This window comes from Hemiscyllium ocellatum, unplaced genomic scaffold (assembly GCF_020745735.1).
Source record: "Hemiscyllium ocellatum isolate sHemOce1 unplaced genomic scaffold, sHemOce1.pat.X.cur. scaffold_816_pat_ctg1, whole genome shotgun sequence".
In the NCBI taxonomy this organism is placed as follows: domain Eukaryota; kingdom Metazoa; phylum Chordata; class Chondrichthyes; order Orectolobiformes; family Hemiscylliidae; genus Hemiscyllium; species Hemiscyllium ocellatum.
Window position 1 is genome coordinate 63,534 of NW_026869251.1, and position 14,150 is coordinate 77,683.

The 14,150-nt window shown below is 45.7% G+C and overlaps 9 non-coding genes across 9 annotated transcripts; all 9 read left to right on the forward strand.

The window, feature by feature from the left end:
- Positions 1-341: 341 nt before the first annotated feature.
- trnal-cag (transfer RNA leucine (anticodon CAG)) lies at positions 342-423 on the forward strand. The gene has a single exon. It is a non-coding gene; the product is annotated as a tRNA-Leu (tRNA).
- A 1,483-nt stretch (positions 424-1,906) lies between these two features.
- On the forward strand, positions 1,907-1,979 carry trnav-aac (transfer RNA valine (anticodon AAC)). Its single transcript has one exon. It is a non-coding gene; the product is annotated as a tRNA-Val (tRNA).
- Positions 1,980-3,634: 1,655 nt separating this feature from the next.
- Positions 3,635-3,716, forward strand: trnal-cag (transfer RNA leucine (anticodon CAG)). Its single transcript has one exon. It is a non-coding gene; the product is annotated as a tRNA-Leu (tRNA).
- Positions 3,717-5,199: 1,483 nt separating this feature from the next.
- On the forward strand, positions 5,200-5,272 carry trnav-aac (transfer RNA valine (anticodon AAC)). The gene has a single exon. It is a non-coding gene; the product is annotated as a tRNA-Val (tRNA).
- A 1,655-nt stretch (positions 5,273-6,927) lies between these two features.
- Positions 6,928-7,009, forward strand: trnal-cag (transfer RNA leucine (anticodon CAG)). Its single transcript has one exon. It is a non-coding gene; the product is annotated as a tRNA-Leu (tRNA).
- Positions 7,010-8,493: 1,484 nt separating this feature from the next.
- Positions 8,494-8,566, forward strand: trnav-aac (transfer RNA valine (anticodon AAC)). Its single transcript has one exon. It is a non-coding gene; the product is annotated as a tRNA-Val (tRNA).
- A 1,655-nt stretch (positions 8,567-10,221) lies between these two features.
- On the forward strand, positions 10,222-10,303 carry trnal-cag (transfer RNA leucine (anticodon CAG)). The gene has a single exon. It is a non-coding gene; the product is annotated as a tRNA-Leu (tRNA).
- A 1,483-nt stretch (positions 10,304-11,786) lies between these two features.
- trnav-aac (transfer RNA valine (anticodon AAC)) lies at positions 11,787-11,859 on the forward strand. Its single transcript has one exon. It is a non-coding gene; the product is annotated as a tRNA-Val (tRNA).
- A 1,655-nt stretch (positions 11,860-13,514) lies between these two features.
- On the forward strand, positions 13,515-13,596 carry trnal-cag (transfer RNA leucine (anticodon CAG)). Its single transcript has one exon. It is a non-coding gene; the product is annotated as a tRNA-Leu (tRNA).
- The last annotated feature ends 554 nt before the right edge of the window (positions 13,597-14,150 follow it).

Below are 14,150 nucleotides of genomic sequence, written 5' to 3' on the forward strand. Positions count from 1 at the left end.
GCAATGGGTGAAATCATTCAGCAAAGCAAGAATCGAAATTGAAGTAATGTCAAGCAGCTCATGGTGATTTGACCAAATCATAACCGAACATATATTCTCACGCAGTCAAAGATACATTTCTGGTTGAAAAGAGTCTGAGAAGATAGACTCAGCTTACCATTGATTTTTGTCTGGATTGATGGGCTTTCATGATCTGCTGCGAAATTGTCATTGTAGCTGGGCACATCCCAGCAGCTGTGCGAGTCGGAGAGGGATCATGGAACCCTTTTCATTTGACTTAGCATGTGTGGTTATGCAGGAGCACAATTCGAAATGCAAGTAAATGCGCTGCCGCGCTGTCTGGTAGTGTGGCCGAGCGGTCTAAGGCGCTGGATCCAGGTTCCAGTCCTGAAAGGGGCGTGGGTTCGAATCCCACCACTGCCATTTCAGCTGGTCAACTCCACCGCTGCAGCGTTGTTAAAATCCCCGCTGCGTTGATATTCCAGGGGAATTAACTGTGGTGAATATTGTGAAGTCTCTCTGCTGTCATGATGGTGCTCGCCTCCCCTGCCGAAAATCGCAAACAGCTCAACGCTTGCTTTACGTTCCATGCAAGTTGAGTTTTTACTGGAACCGAATGGAGACTGTTATTTCATCGCTGTTGTGAAACAAAGTCCTGCGCTGAATCGATTCATCGTTATTTGGCTTTCTGGCGAATGGGAAATTCTTTCCACTGAATGTGTTATTGAATTTCTCCCATTTCCTTCATTTCCGTCTTGGAGACACCGGAAGGGAAAGGTAATCTAATCGAGACTGTGATTGGTGAAATTCACTTTTTTTATGGCCCATACTTATTATATTCTTTCTTTCTCTCTTTTCAGCATTGTCCGGGAAGTGGTGGTGCACTAAGGCTGCAGTATGTTTGAAAGAGTAGTTTGGAATTGCCCAGTTGTTAGTTGTGAGGTTACTTTATGCCTCATGCCCTCGGACTGTCTCACATTTAGCATTCATGCTTCGCTGTGTCTGAACATGCATTAGGTATGCCAGTTTTGTTTGTGTTCCGTGTTAAATGCTTTCTGTTTGCGATTCGCTCAATACATTACGAGTTAACAGGGGTTCTGAGGTAACTTCCAGCAGCAAAAATCCTCAACTGAGGATCTGGAAAAATTTCACGAAGTATGGTCAGTCACAGCAAAAGTAAGGGAGTCGTTCGTTTCTGCAGTGTTTCACAATACTACCTTTCCCGTGAGCAGTCGAACAGTCTAAATGATTGTGCTACAGACTGCGACGGCAAGCTCCGCTAAAAAGTAATCCTTTCAAACACAACGTTATTGGGGTACACCGCGTGGAAACAGATACTTCGGTGTATCTCATCCATGCTCACCACATATCCAAAATTAAACAAGTCCCGTTCCACAGCATTTGGCCTCCATCCCTCTAAACCCATCCTATCCAGAAACTGATCCGATTACCATTGCAATTTTCTGAGTGCAATAGCCTCCTCCACTTCCTCTGGTAGCTCATTCCATACACGCACAACCTTGTGTGTGGGAAATGTGCCTCAGGTCCTTTGTCAATTTCAGAGCACTCACCTTAAACCTATGCTCCCGAGTTTCCAACTCACCCCAGCTTGGGTAAAACACGTAAATACTCAGTTCAAAACCCTTCCATAAAATCATGTCGCAGCCGTTATGCTGCCGGGAAAGTTGTCCCAGCCTATTCCACCTCACTCTACAGTCCGAACATTGACCACATCCTTGTCTATATTTTGTCACCAATTTCACGTCTGTTTCTTTTTTTTAACTTTTTCAAGATGTCAATTACCCTGGATAACAACGAGCTGTTGGAAAAAGAAAGGTGAAACGGAGAATGGCTTCAACTTTCAGTGCTGGATGCCACAGAGCCGCAGCACGGCCGGCGCAGGCTTGTTTCTGTAGTGTAGTGGTCATCACATTCGCCTAACACGCGAAAGGTCCCCAGTTCGAAACTGGGCAGAAACTGCTTTGTTCTTCAATTGCAGCCTTTTACACGGACAAGAACGCAGCTTTCTTGCTTGCTTTCCCATCTGCAAACCTGCCTTCGAAATCGCTCGAACAAATCTGCTCTCTTTGTGAAATGTAATGCAATTCCATTAAATTAGTTTGCAAAGCATTGTAAAGGTTTTCTCCAAGCTGGGTCTGATCATATGCCATTCTGTTTCAGAGTGTAGTTACCGCGTTCTGAATCTTCCACAAAAAGCAGTACCGCATTTGCATTCCTTGCGCAGGCGGGCTGGTTCAAAGACAGCGAAGAAGCTGATGAGCTGGTGTCACAGTGCGCCACGGATTCCTCAACTGGTCTGTCTGACAAATGTACCCCAAAGTCGTCTCTGCAAGGCCTCATTTGGAAGCTGTCTGTCGTTATTCAACGTGCGAGAATTGGCAGTAGAGGTGCTGAATCATGGTTTGGATCAGTTCGCACGTTATAGTGACTCATTCAATCAGCAACAGCAATGAAAGAAATTACACTCTCAGAGGAACCTCTGGACTTGTGATTTCATAGCGTCGCTAGTATTAAGGTGAGCCCCGAGATCTAAGCCAAGTTGGAACTGAAACGGAGGAATTGACAGAGAGGCTACAGAATGACATCGCAACCTTTTGGTTTTCTTTAAATCACTGACGAGCAGGAAAATGTAAACGGGAGGGCGAGTGGGAAAGTGAGGCAGTTGCAGCTCTGGTGAATCTCCTTCTTTGTGAGTCACTCAGCAACAAGAGACGTGAAGGTGACTCATGCGGGAGAGCTCTTCACATCGAGAACAAAAAGCACTCAAGGGCAGTTAGCACCTCTTCCGCAGTGGGGGTGGGGTGAGTAGGACCTTCTGTTACTATGTTCAGAAACTGCCTTTTAAATTGACGTGAACAGAAACTGCATTTCTAATAAGCACCATGGAATTTAGCAAAATTTATTGAGTCGCTTCTCGTCGATTCGCACACAGGTTTCCAACTCAGTTGGTATCCATGTGGCTCATGTCCAGGTATGAACATCCCTGCAGCCAATTGCACGGTTAAGGTAAAAGGCAAGGAAAGTGGCATCTCGAACTGGCCCCGAGGTCAGAGCATCCTCCCAATGTGATCTGTCGTTCTCGGATTGTAATGCTACCTCCGGTTTTAGGATGGAGAACATTCTTTGGGACTCTTATTCTGCAAAACAGACACAGTGACTGAAACGATGCTGCACGGTATAATGTGGAACACGGCCTGCTCAGCTTTGTGCATTTTCCCTGCAGTCCGGTGTGTTTCATGTTCCGTGTAAACGTGAAAGTTGTCCTGTTTCGAGCAATGGGTGAAATCATTCAGCAAAGCAAGAATCGAAATTGAAGTAATGTCAAGCAGCTCATGGTGATTTGACCAAATCATAACCGAACATATATTCTCACGCAGTCAAAGATACATTTCTGGTTGAAAAGAGTCTGAGAAGATAGACTCAGCTTACCATTGATTTTTGTCTGGATTGATGGGCTTTCATGATCTGCTGCGAAATTGTCATTGTAGCTGGGCACATCCCAGCAGCTGTGCGAGTCGGAGAGGGATCATGGAACCCTTTTCATTTGACTTAGCATGTGTGGTTATGCAGGAGCACAATTCGAAATGCAAGTAAATGCGCTGCCGCGCTGTCTGGTAGTGTGGCCGAGCGGTCTAAGGCGCTGGATCCAGGTTCCAGTCCTGAAAGGGGCGTGGGTTCGAATCCCACCACTGCCATTTCAGCTGGTCAACTCCACCGCTGCAGCGTTGTTAAAATCCCCGCTGCGTTGATATTCCAGGGGAATTAAATGTGGTGAATATTGTGAAGTCTCTCTGCTGTCATGATGGTGCTCGCCTCCCCTGCCGAAAATCGCAAACAGCTCAACGCTTGCTTTACGTTCCATGCAAGTTGAGTTTTTACTGGAACCGAATGGAGACTGTTATTTCATCGCTGTTGTGAAACAAAGTCCTGCGCTGAATCGATTCATCGTTATTTGGCTTTCTGGCGAATGGGAAATTCTTTCCACTGAATGTGTTATTGAATTTCTCCCATTTCCTTCATTTCCGTCTTGGAGACACCGGAAGGGAAAGGTAATCTAATCGAGACTGTGATTGGTGAAATTCACTTTTTTTATGGCCCATACTTATTATATTCTTTCTTTCTCTCTTTTCAGCATTGTCCGGGAAGTGGTGGTGCACTAAGGCTGCAGTATGTTTGAAAGAGTAGTTTGGAATTGCCCAGTTGTTAGTTGTGAGGTTACTTTATGCCTCATGCCCTCGGACTGTCTCACATTTAGCATTCATGCTTCGCTGTGTCTGAACATGCATTAGGTATGCCAGTTTTGTTTGTGTTCCGTGTTAAATGCTTTCTGTTTGCGATTCGCTCAATACATTACGAGTTAACAGGGGTTCTGAGGTAACTTCCAGCAGCAAAAATCCTCAACTGAGGATCTGGAAAAATTTCACGAAGTATGGTCAGTCACAGCAAAAGTAAGGGAGTCGTTCGTTTCTGCAGTGTTTCACAATACTACCTTTCCCGTGAGCAGTCGAACAGTCTAAATGATTGTGCTACAGACTGCGACGGCAAGCTCCGCTAAAAAGTAATCCTTTCAAACACAACGTTATTGGGGTACACCGCGTGGAAACAGATACTTCGGTGTATCTCATCCATGCTCACCACATATCCAAAATTAAACAAGTCCCGTTCCACAGCATTTGGCCTCCATCCCTCTAAACCCATCCTATCCAGAAACTGATCCGATTACCATTGCAATTTTCTGAGTGCAATAGCCTCCTCCACTTCCTCTGGTAGCTCATTCCATACACGCACAACCTTGTGTGTGGGAAATGTGCCTCAGGTCCTTTGTCAATTTCAGAGCACTCACCTTAAACCTATGCTCCCGAGTTTCCAACTCACCCCAGCTTGGGTAAAACACGTAAATACTCAGTTCAAAACCCTTCCATAAAATCATGTCGCAGCCGTTATGCTGCCGGGAAAGTTGTCCCAGCCTATTCCACCTCACTCTACAGTCCGAACATTGACCACATCCTTGTCTATATTTTGTCACCAATTTCACGTCTGTTTCTTTTTTTTAACTTTTTCAAGATGTCAATTACCCTGGATAACAACGAGCTGTTGGAAAAAGAAAGGTGAAACGGAGAATGGCTTCAACTTTCAGTGCTGGATGCCACAGAGCCGCAGCGCGGCCGGCGCAGGCTTGTTTCTGTAGTGTAGTGGTCATCACATTCGCCTAACACGCGAAAGGTCCCCAGTTCGAAACTGGGCAGAAACTGCTTTGTTCTTCAATTGCAGCCTTTTACACGGACAAGAACGCAGCTTTCTTGCTTGCTTTCCCATCTGCAAACCTGCCTTCGAAATCGCTCGAACAAATCTGCTCTCTTTGTGAAATGTAATGCAATTCCATTAAATTAGTTTGCAAAGCATTGTAAAGGTTTTCTCCAAGCTGGGTCTGATCATATGCCATTCTGTTTCAGAGTGTAGTTACCGCGTTCTGAATCTTCCACAAAAAGCAGTACCGCATTTGCATTCCTTGCGCAGGCGGGCTGGTTCAAAGACAGCGAAGAAGCTGATGAGCTGGTGTCACAGTGCGCCACGGATTCCTCAACTGGTCTGTCTGACAAATGTACCCCAAAGTCGTCTCTGCAAGGCCTCATTTGGAAGCTGTCTGTCGTTATTCAACGTGCGAGAATTGGCAGTAGAGGTGCTGAATCATGGTTTGGATCAGTTCGCACGTTATAGTGACTCATTCAATCAGCAACAGCAATGAAAGAAATTACACTCTCAGAGGAACCTCTGGACTTGTGATTTCATAGCGTCGCTAGTATTAAGGTGAGCCCCGAGATCTAAGCCAAGTTGGAACTGAAACGGAGGAATTGACAGAGAGGCTACAGAATGACATCGCAACCTTTTGGTTTTCTTTAAATCACTGACGAGCAGGAAAATGTAAACGGGAGGGCGAGTGGGAAAGTGAGGCAGTTGCAGCTCTGGTGAATCTCCTTCTTTGTGAGTCACTCAGCAACAAGAGACGTGAAGGTGACTCATGCGGGAGAGCTCTTCACATCGAGAACAAAAAGCACTCAAGGGCAGTTAGCACCTCTTCCGCAGTGGGGGTGGGGTGAGTAGGACCTTCTGTTACTATGTTCAGAAACTGCCTTTTAAATTGACGTGAACAGAAACTGCATTTCTAATAAGCACCATGGAATTTAGCAAAATTTATTGAGTCGCTTCTCGTCGATTCGCACACAGGTTTCCAACTCAGTTGGTATCCATGTGGCTCATGTCCAGGTATGAACATCCCTGCAGCCAATTGCACGGTTAAGGTAAAAGGCAAGGAAAGTGGCATCTCGAACTGGCCCCGAGGTCAGAGCATCCTCCCAATGTGATCTGTCGTTCTCGGATTGTAATGCTACCTCCGGTTTTAGGATGGAGAACATTCTTTGGGACTCTTATTCTGCAAAACAGACACAGTGACTGAAACGATGCTGCACGGTATAATGTGGAACACGGCCTGCTCAGCTTTGTGCATTTTCCCTGCAGTCCGGTGTGTTTCATGTTCCGTGTAAACGTGAAAGTTGTCCTGTTTCGAGCAATGGGTGAAATCATTCAGCAAAGCAAGAATCGAAATTGAAGTAATGTCAAGCAGCTCATGGTGATTTGACCAAATCATAACCGAACATATATTCTCACGCAGTCAAAGATACATTTCTGGTTGAAAAGAGTCTGAGAAGATAGACTCAGCTTACCATTGATTTTTGTCTGGATTGATGGGCTTTCATGATCTGCTGCGAAATTGTCATTGTAGCTGGGCACATCCCAGCAGCTGTGCGAGTCGGAGAGGGATCATGGAACCCTTTTCATTTGACTTAGCATGTGTGGTTATGCAGGAGCACAATTCGAAATGCAAGTAAATGCGCTGCCGCGCTGTCTGGTAGTGTGGCCGAGCGGTCTAAGGCGCTGGATCCAGGTTCCAGTCCTGAAAGGGGCGTGGGTTCGAATCCCACCACTGCCATTTCAGCTGGTCAACTCCACCGCTGCAGCGTTGTTAAAATCCCCGCTGCGTTGATATTCCAGGGGAATTAACTGTGGTGAATATTGTGAAGTCTCTCTGCTGTCGTGATGGTGCTCGCCTCCCCTGCCGAAAATCGCAAACAGCTCAACGCTTGCTTTACGTTCCATGCAAGTTGAGTTTTTACTGGAACCGAATGGAGACTGTTATTTCATCGCTGTTGTGAAACAAAGTCCTGCGCTGAATCGATTCATCGTTATTTGGCTTTCTGGCGAATGGGAAATTCTTTCCACTGAATGTGTTATTGAATTTCTCCCATTTCCTTCATTTCCGTCTTGGAGACACCGGAAGGGAAAGGTAATCTAATCGAGACTGTGATTGGTGAAATTCACTTTTTTTATGGCCCATACTTATTATATTCTTTCTTTCTCTCTTTTCAGCATTGTCCGGGAAGTGGTGGTGCACTAAGGCTGCAGTATGTTTGAAAGAGTAGTTTGGAATTGCCCAGTTGTTAGTTGTGAGGTTACTTTATGCCTCATGCCCTCGGACTGTCTCACATTTAGCATTCATGCTTCGCTGTGTCTGAACATGCATTAGGTATGCCAGTTTTGTTTGTGTTCCGTGTTAAATGCTTTCTGTTTGCGATTCGCTCAATACATTACGAGTTAACAGGGGTTCTGAGGTAACTTCCAGCAGCAAAAATCCTCAACTGAGGATCTGGAAAAATTTCACGAAGTATGGTCAGTCACAGCAAAAGTAAGGGAGTCGTTCGTTTCTGCAGTGTTTCACAATACTACCTTTCCCGTGAGCAGTCGAACAGTCTAAATGATTGTGCTACAGACTGCGACGGCAAGCTCCGCTAAAAAGTAATCCTTTCAAACACAACGTTATTGGGGTACACCGCGTGGAAACAGATACTTCGGTGTATCTCATCCATGCTCACCACATATCCAAAATTAAACAAGTCCCGTTCCACAGCATTTGGCCTCCATCCCTCTAAACCCATCCTATCCAGAAACTGATCCGATTACCATTGCAATTTTCTGAGTGCAATAGCCTCCTCCACTTCCTCTGGTAGCTCATTCCATACACGCACAACCTTGTGTGTGGGAAATGTGCCTCAGGTCCTTTGTCAATTTCAGAGCACTCACCTTAAACCTATGCTCCCGAGTTTCCAACTCACCCCAGCTTGGGTAAAACACGTAAATACTCAGTTCAAAACCCTTCCATAAAATCATGTCGCAGCCGTTATGCTGCCGGGAAAGTTGTCCCAGCCTATTCCACCTCACTCTACAGTCCGAACATTGACCACATCCTTGTCTATATTTTGTCACCAATTTCACGTCTGTTTCTTTTTTTTTAACTTTTTCAAGATGTCAATTACCCTGGATAACAACGAGCTGTTGGAAAAAGAAAGGTGAAACGGAGAATGGCTTCAACTTTCAGTGCTGGATGCCACAGAGCCGCAGCGCGGCCGGCGCAGGCTTGTTTCTGTAGTGTAGTGGTCATCACATTCGCCTAACACGCGAAAGGTCCCCAGTTCGAAACTGGGCAGAAACTGCTTTGTTCTTCAATTGCAGCCTTTTACACGGACAAGAACGCAGCTTTCTTGCTTGCTTTCCCATCTGCAAACCTGCCTTCGAAATCGCTCGAACAAATCTGCTCTCTTTGTGAAATGTAATGCAATTCCATTAAATTAGTTTGCAAAGCATTGTAAAGGTTTTCTCCAAGCTGGGTCTGATCATATGCCATTCTGTTTCAGAGTGTAGTTACCGCGTTCTGAATCTTCCACAAAAAGCAGTACCGCATTTGCATTCCTTGCGCAGGCGGGCTGGTTCAAAGACAGCGAAGAAGCTGATGAGCTGGTGTCACAGTGCGCCACGGATTCCTCAACTGGTCTGTCTGACAAATGTACCCCAAAGTCGTCTCTGCAAGGCCTCATTTGGAAGCTGTCTGTCGTTATTCAACGTGCGAGAATTGGCAGCAGAGGTGCTGAATCATGGTTTGGATCAGTTCGCACGTTATAGTGACTCATTCAATCAGCAACAGCAATGAAAGAAATTACACTCTCAGAGGAACCTCTGGACTTGTGATTTCATAGCGTCGCTAGTATTAAGGTGAGCCCCGAGATCTAAGCCAAGTTGGAACTGAAACGGAGGAATTGACAGAGAGGCTACAGAATGACATCGCAACCTTTTGGTTTTCTTTAAATCACTGACGAGCAGGAAAATGTAAACGGGAGGGCGAGTGGGAAAGTGAGGCAGTTGCAGCTCTGGTGAATCTCCTTCTTTGTGAGTCACTCAGCAACAAGAGACGTGAAGGTGACTCATGCGGGAGAGCTCTTCACATCGAGAACAAAAAGCACTCAAGGGCAGTTAGCACCTCTTCCGCAGTGGGGGTGGGGTGAGTAGGACCTTCTGTTACTATGTTCAGAAACTGCCTTTTAAATTGACGTGAACAGAAACTGCATTTCTAATAAGCACCATGGAATTTAGCAAAATTTATTGAGTCGCTTCTCGTCGATTCGCACACAGGTTTCCAACTCAGTTGGTATCCATGTGGCTCATGTCCAGGTATGAACATCCCTGCAGCCAATTGCACGGTTAAGGTAAAAGGCAAGGAAAGTGGCATCTCGAACTGGCCCCGAGGTCAGAGCATCCTCCCAATGTGATCTGTCGTTCTCGGATTGTAATGCTACCTCCGGTTTTAGGATGGAGAACATTCTTTGGGACTCTTATTCTGCAAAACAGACACAGTGACTGAAACGATGCTGCACGGTATAATGTGGAACACGGCCTGCTCAGCTTTGTGCATTTTCCCTGCAGTCCGGTGTGTTTCATGTTCCGTGTAAACGTGAAAGTTGTCCTGTTTCGAGCAATGGGTGAAATCATTCAGCAAAGCAAGAATCGAAATTGAAGTAATGTCAAGCAGCTCATGGTGATTTGACCAAATCATAACCGAACATATATTCTCACGCAGTCAAAGATACATTTCTGGTTGAAAAGAGTCTGAGAAGATAGACTCAGCTTACCATTGATTTTTGTCTGGATTGATGGGCTTTCATGATCTGCTGCGAAATTGTCATTGTAGCTGGGCACATCCCAGCAGCTGTGCGAGTCGGAGAGGGATCATGGAACCCTTTTCATTTGACTTAGCATGTGTGGTTATGCAGGAGCACAATTCGAAATGCAAGTAAATGCGCTGCCGCGCTGTCTGGTAGTGTGGCCGAGCGGTCTAAGGCGCTGGATCCAGGTTCCAGTCCTGAAAGGGGCGTGGGTTCGAATCCCACCACTGCCATTTCAGCTGGTCAACTCCACCGCTGCAGCGTTGTTAAAATCCCCGCTGCGTTGATATTCCAGGGGAATTAACTGTGGTGAATATTGTGAAGTCTCTCTGCTGTCGTGATGGTGCTCGCCTCCCCTGCCGAAAATCGCAAACAGCTCAACGCTTGCTTTACGTTCCATGCAAGTTGAGTTTTTACTGGAACCGAATGGAGACTGTTATTTCATCGCTGTTGTGAAACAAAGTCCTGCGCTGAATCGATTCATCGTTATTTGGCTTTCTGGCGAATGGGAAATTCTTTCCACTGAATGTGTTATTGAATTTCTCCCATTTCCTTCATTTCCGTCTTGGAGACACCGGAAGGGAAAGGTAATCTAATCGAGACTGTGATTGGTGAAATTCACTTTTTTTATGGCCCATACTTATTATATTCTTTCTTTCTCTCTTTTCAGCATTGTCCGGGAAGTGGTGGTGCACTAAGGCTGCAGTATGTTTGAAAGAGTAGTTTGGAATTGCCCAGTTGTTAGTTGTGAGGTTACTTTATGCCTCATGCCCTCGGACTGTCTCACATTTAGCATTCATGCTTCGCTGTGTCTGAACATGCATTAGGTATGCCAGTTTTGTTTGTGTTCCGTGTTAAATGCTTTCTGTTTGCGATTCGCTCAATACATTACGAGTTAACAGGGGTTCTGAGGTAACTTCCAGCAGCAAAAATCCTCAACTGAGGATCTGGAAAAATTTCACGAAGTATGGTCAGTCACAGCAAAAGTAAGGGAGTCGTTCGTTTCTGCAGTGTTTCACAATACTACCTTTCCCGTGAGCAGTCGAACAGTCTAAATGATTGTGCTACAGACTGCGACGGCAAGCTCCGCTAAAAAGTAATCCTTTCAAACACAACGTTATTGGGGTACACCGCGTGGAAACAGATACTTCGGTGTATCTCATCCATGCTCACCACATATCCAAAATTAAACAAGTCCCGTTCCACAGCATTTGGCCTCCATCCCTCTAAACCCATCCTATCCAGAAACTGATCCGATTACCATTGCAATTTTCTGAGTGCAATAGCCTCCTCCACTTCCTCTGGTAGCTCATTCCATACACGCACAACCTTGTGTGTGGGAAATGTGCCTCAGGTCCTTTGTCAATTTCAGAGCACTCACCTTAAACCTATGCTCCCGAGTTTCCAACTCACCCCAGCTTGGGTAAAACACGTAAATACTCAGTTCAAAACCCTTCCATAAAATCATGTCGCAGCCGTTATGCTGCCGGGAAAGTTGTCCCAGCCTATTCCACCTCACTCTACAGTCCGAACATTGACCACATCCTTGTCTATATTTTGTCACCAATTTCACGTCTGTTTCTTTTTTTTAACTTTTTCAAGATGTCAATTACCCTGGATAACAACGAGCTGTTGGAAAAAGAAAGGTGAAACGGAGAATGGCTTCAACTTTCAGTGCTGGATGCCACAGAGCCGCAGCGCGGCCGGCGCAGGCTTGTTTCTGTAGTGTAGTGGTCATCACATTCGCCTAACACGCGAAAGGTCCCCAGTTCGAAACTGGGCAGAAACTGCTTTGTTCTTCAATTGCAGCCTTTTACACGGACAAGAACGCAGCTTTCTTGCTTGCTTTCCCATCTGCAAACCTGCCTTCGAAATCGCTCGAACAAATCTGCTCTCTTTGTGAAATGTAATGCAATTCCATTAAATTAGTTTGCAAAGCATTGTAAAGGTTTTCTCCAAGCTGGGTCTGATCATATGCCATTCTGTTTCAGAGTGTAGTTACCGCGTTCTGAATCTTCCACAAAAAGCAGTACCGCATTTGCATTCCTTGCGCAGGCGGGCTGGTTCAAAGACAGCGAAGAAGCTGATGAGCTGGTGTCACAGTGCGCCACGGATTCCTCAACTGGTCTGTCTGACAAATGTACCCCAAAGTCGTCTCTGCAAGGCCTCATTTGGAAGCTGTCTGTCGTTATTCAACGTGCGAGAATTGGCAGTAGAGGTGCTGAATCATGGTTTGGATCAGTTCGCACGTTATAGTGACTCATTCAATCAGCAACAGCAATGAAAGAAATTACACTCTCAGAGGAACCTCTGGACTTGTGATTTCATAGCGTCGCTAGTATTAAGGTGAGCCCCGAGATCTAAGCCAAGTTGGAACTGAAACGGAGGAATTGACAGAGAGGCTACAGAATGACATCGCAACCTTTTGGTTTTCTTTAAATCACTGACGAGCAGGAAAATGTAAACGGGAGGGCGAGTGGGAAAGTGAGGCAGTTGCAGCTCTGGTGAATCTCCTTCTTTGTGAGTCACTCAGCAACAAGAGACGTGAAGGTGACTCATGCGGGAGAGCTCTTCACATCGAGAACAAAAAGCACTCAAGGGCAGTTAGCACCTCTTCCGCAGTGGGGGTGGGGTGAGTAGGACCTTCTGTTACTATGTTCAGAAACTGCCTTTTAAATTGACGTGAACAGAAACTGCATTTCTAATAAGCACCATGGAATTTAGCAAAATTTATTGAGTCGCTTCTCGTCGATTCGCACACAGGTTTCCAACTCAGTTGGTATCCATGTGGCTCATGTCCAGGTATGAACATCCCTGCAGCCAATTGCACGGTTAAGGTAAAAGGCAAGGAAAGTGGCATCTCGAACTGGCCCCGAGGTCAGAGCATCCTCCCAATGTGATCTGTCGTTCTCGGATTGTAATGCTACCTCCGGTTTTAGGATGGAGAACATTCTTTGGGACTCTTATTCTGCAAAACAGACACAGTGACTGAAACGATGCTGCACGGTATAATGTGGAACACGGCCTGCTCAGCTTTGTGCATTTTCCCTGCAGTCCGGTGTGTTTCATGTTCCGTGTAAACGTGAAAGTTGTCCTGTTTCGAGCAATGGGTGAAATCATTCAGCAAAGCAAGAATCGAAATTGAAGTAATGTCAAGCAGCTCATGGTGATTTGACCAAATCATAACCGAACATATATTCTCACGCAGTCAAAGATACATTTCTGGTTGAAAAGAGTCTGAGAAGATAGACTCAGCTTACCATTGATTTTTGTCTGGATTGATGGGCTTTCATGATCTGCTGCGAAATTGTCATTGTAGCTGGGCACATCCCAGCAGCTGTGCGAGTCGGAGAGGGATCATGGAACCCTTTTCATTTGACTTAGCATGTGTGGTTATGCAGGAGCACAATTCGAAATGCAAGTAAATGCGCTGCCGCGCTGTCTGGTAGTGTGGCCGAGCGGTCTAAGGCGCTGGATCCAGGTTCCAGTCCTGAAAGGGGCGTGGGTTCGAATCCCACCACTGCCATTTCAGCTGGTCAACTCCACCGCTGCAGCGTTGTTAAAATCCCCGCTGCGTTGATATTCCAGGGGAATTAACTGTGGTGAATATTGTGAAGTCTCTCTGCTGTCGTGATGGTGCTCGCCTCCCCTGCCGAAAATCGCAAACAGCTCAACGCTTGCTTTACGTTCCATGCAAGTTGAGTTTTTACTGGAACCGAATGGAGACTGTTATTTCATCGCTGTTGTGAAACAAAGTCCTGCGCTGAATCGATTCATCGTTATTTGGCTTTCTGGCGAATGGGAAATTCTTTCCACTGAATGTGTTATTGAATTTCTCCCATTTCCTTCATTTCCGTCTTGGAGACACCGGAAGGGAAAGGTAATCTAATCGAGACTGTGATTGGTGAAATTCACTTTTTTTATGGCCCATACTTATTATATTCTTTCTTTCTCTCTTTTCAGCATTGTCCGGGAAGTGGTGGTGCACTAAGGCTGCAGTATGTTTGAAAGAGTAGTTTGGAATTGCCCAGTTGTTAGTTGTGAGGTTACTTTATGCCTCATGCCCTCGGACTGTCTCAC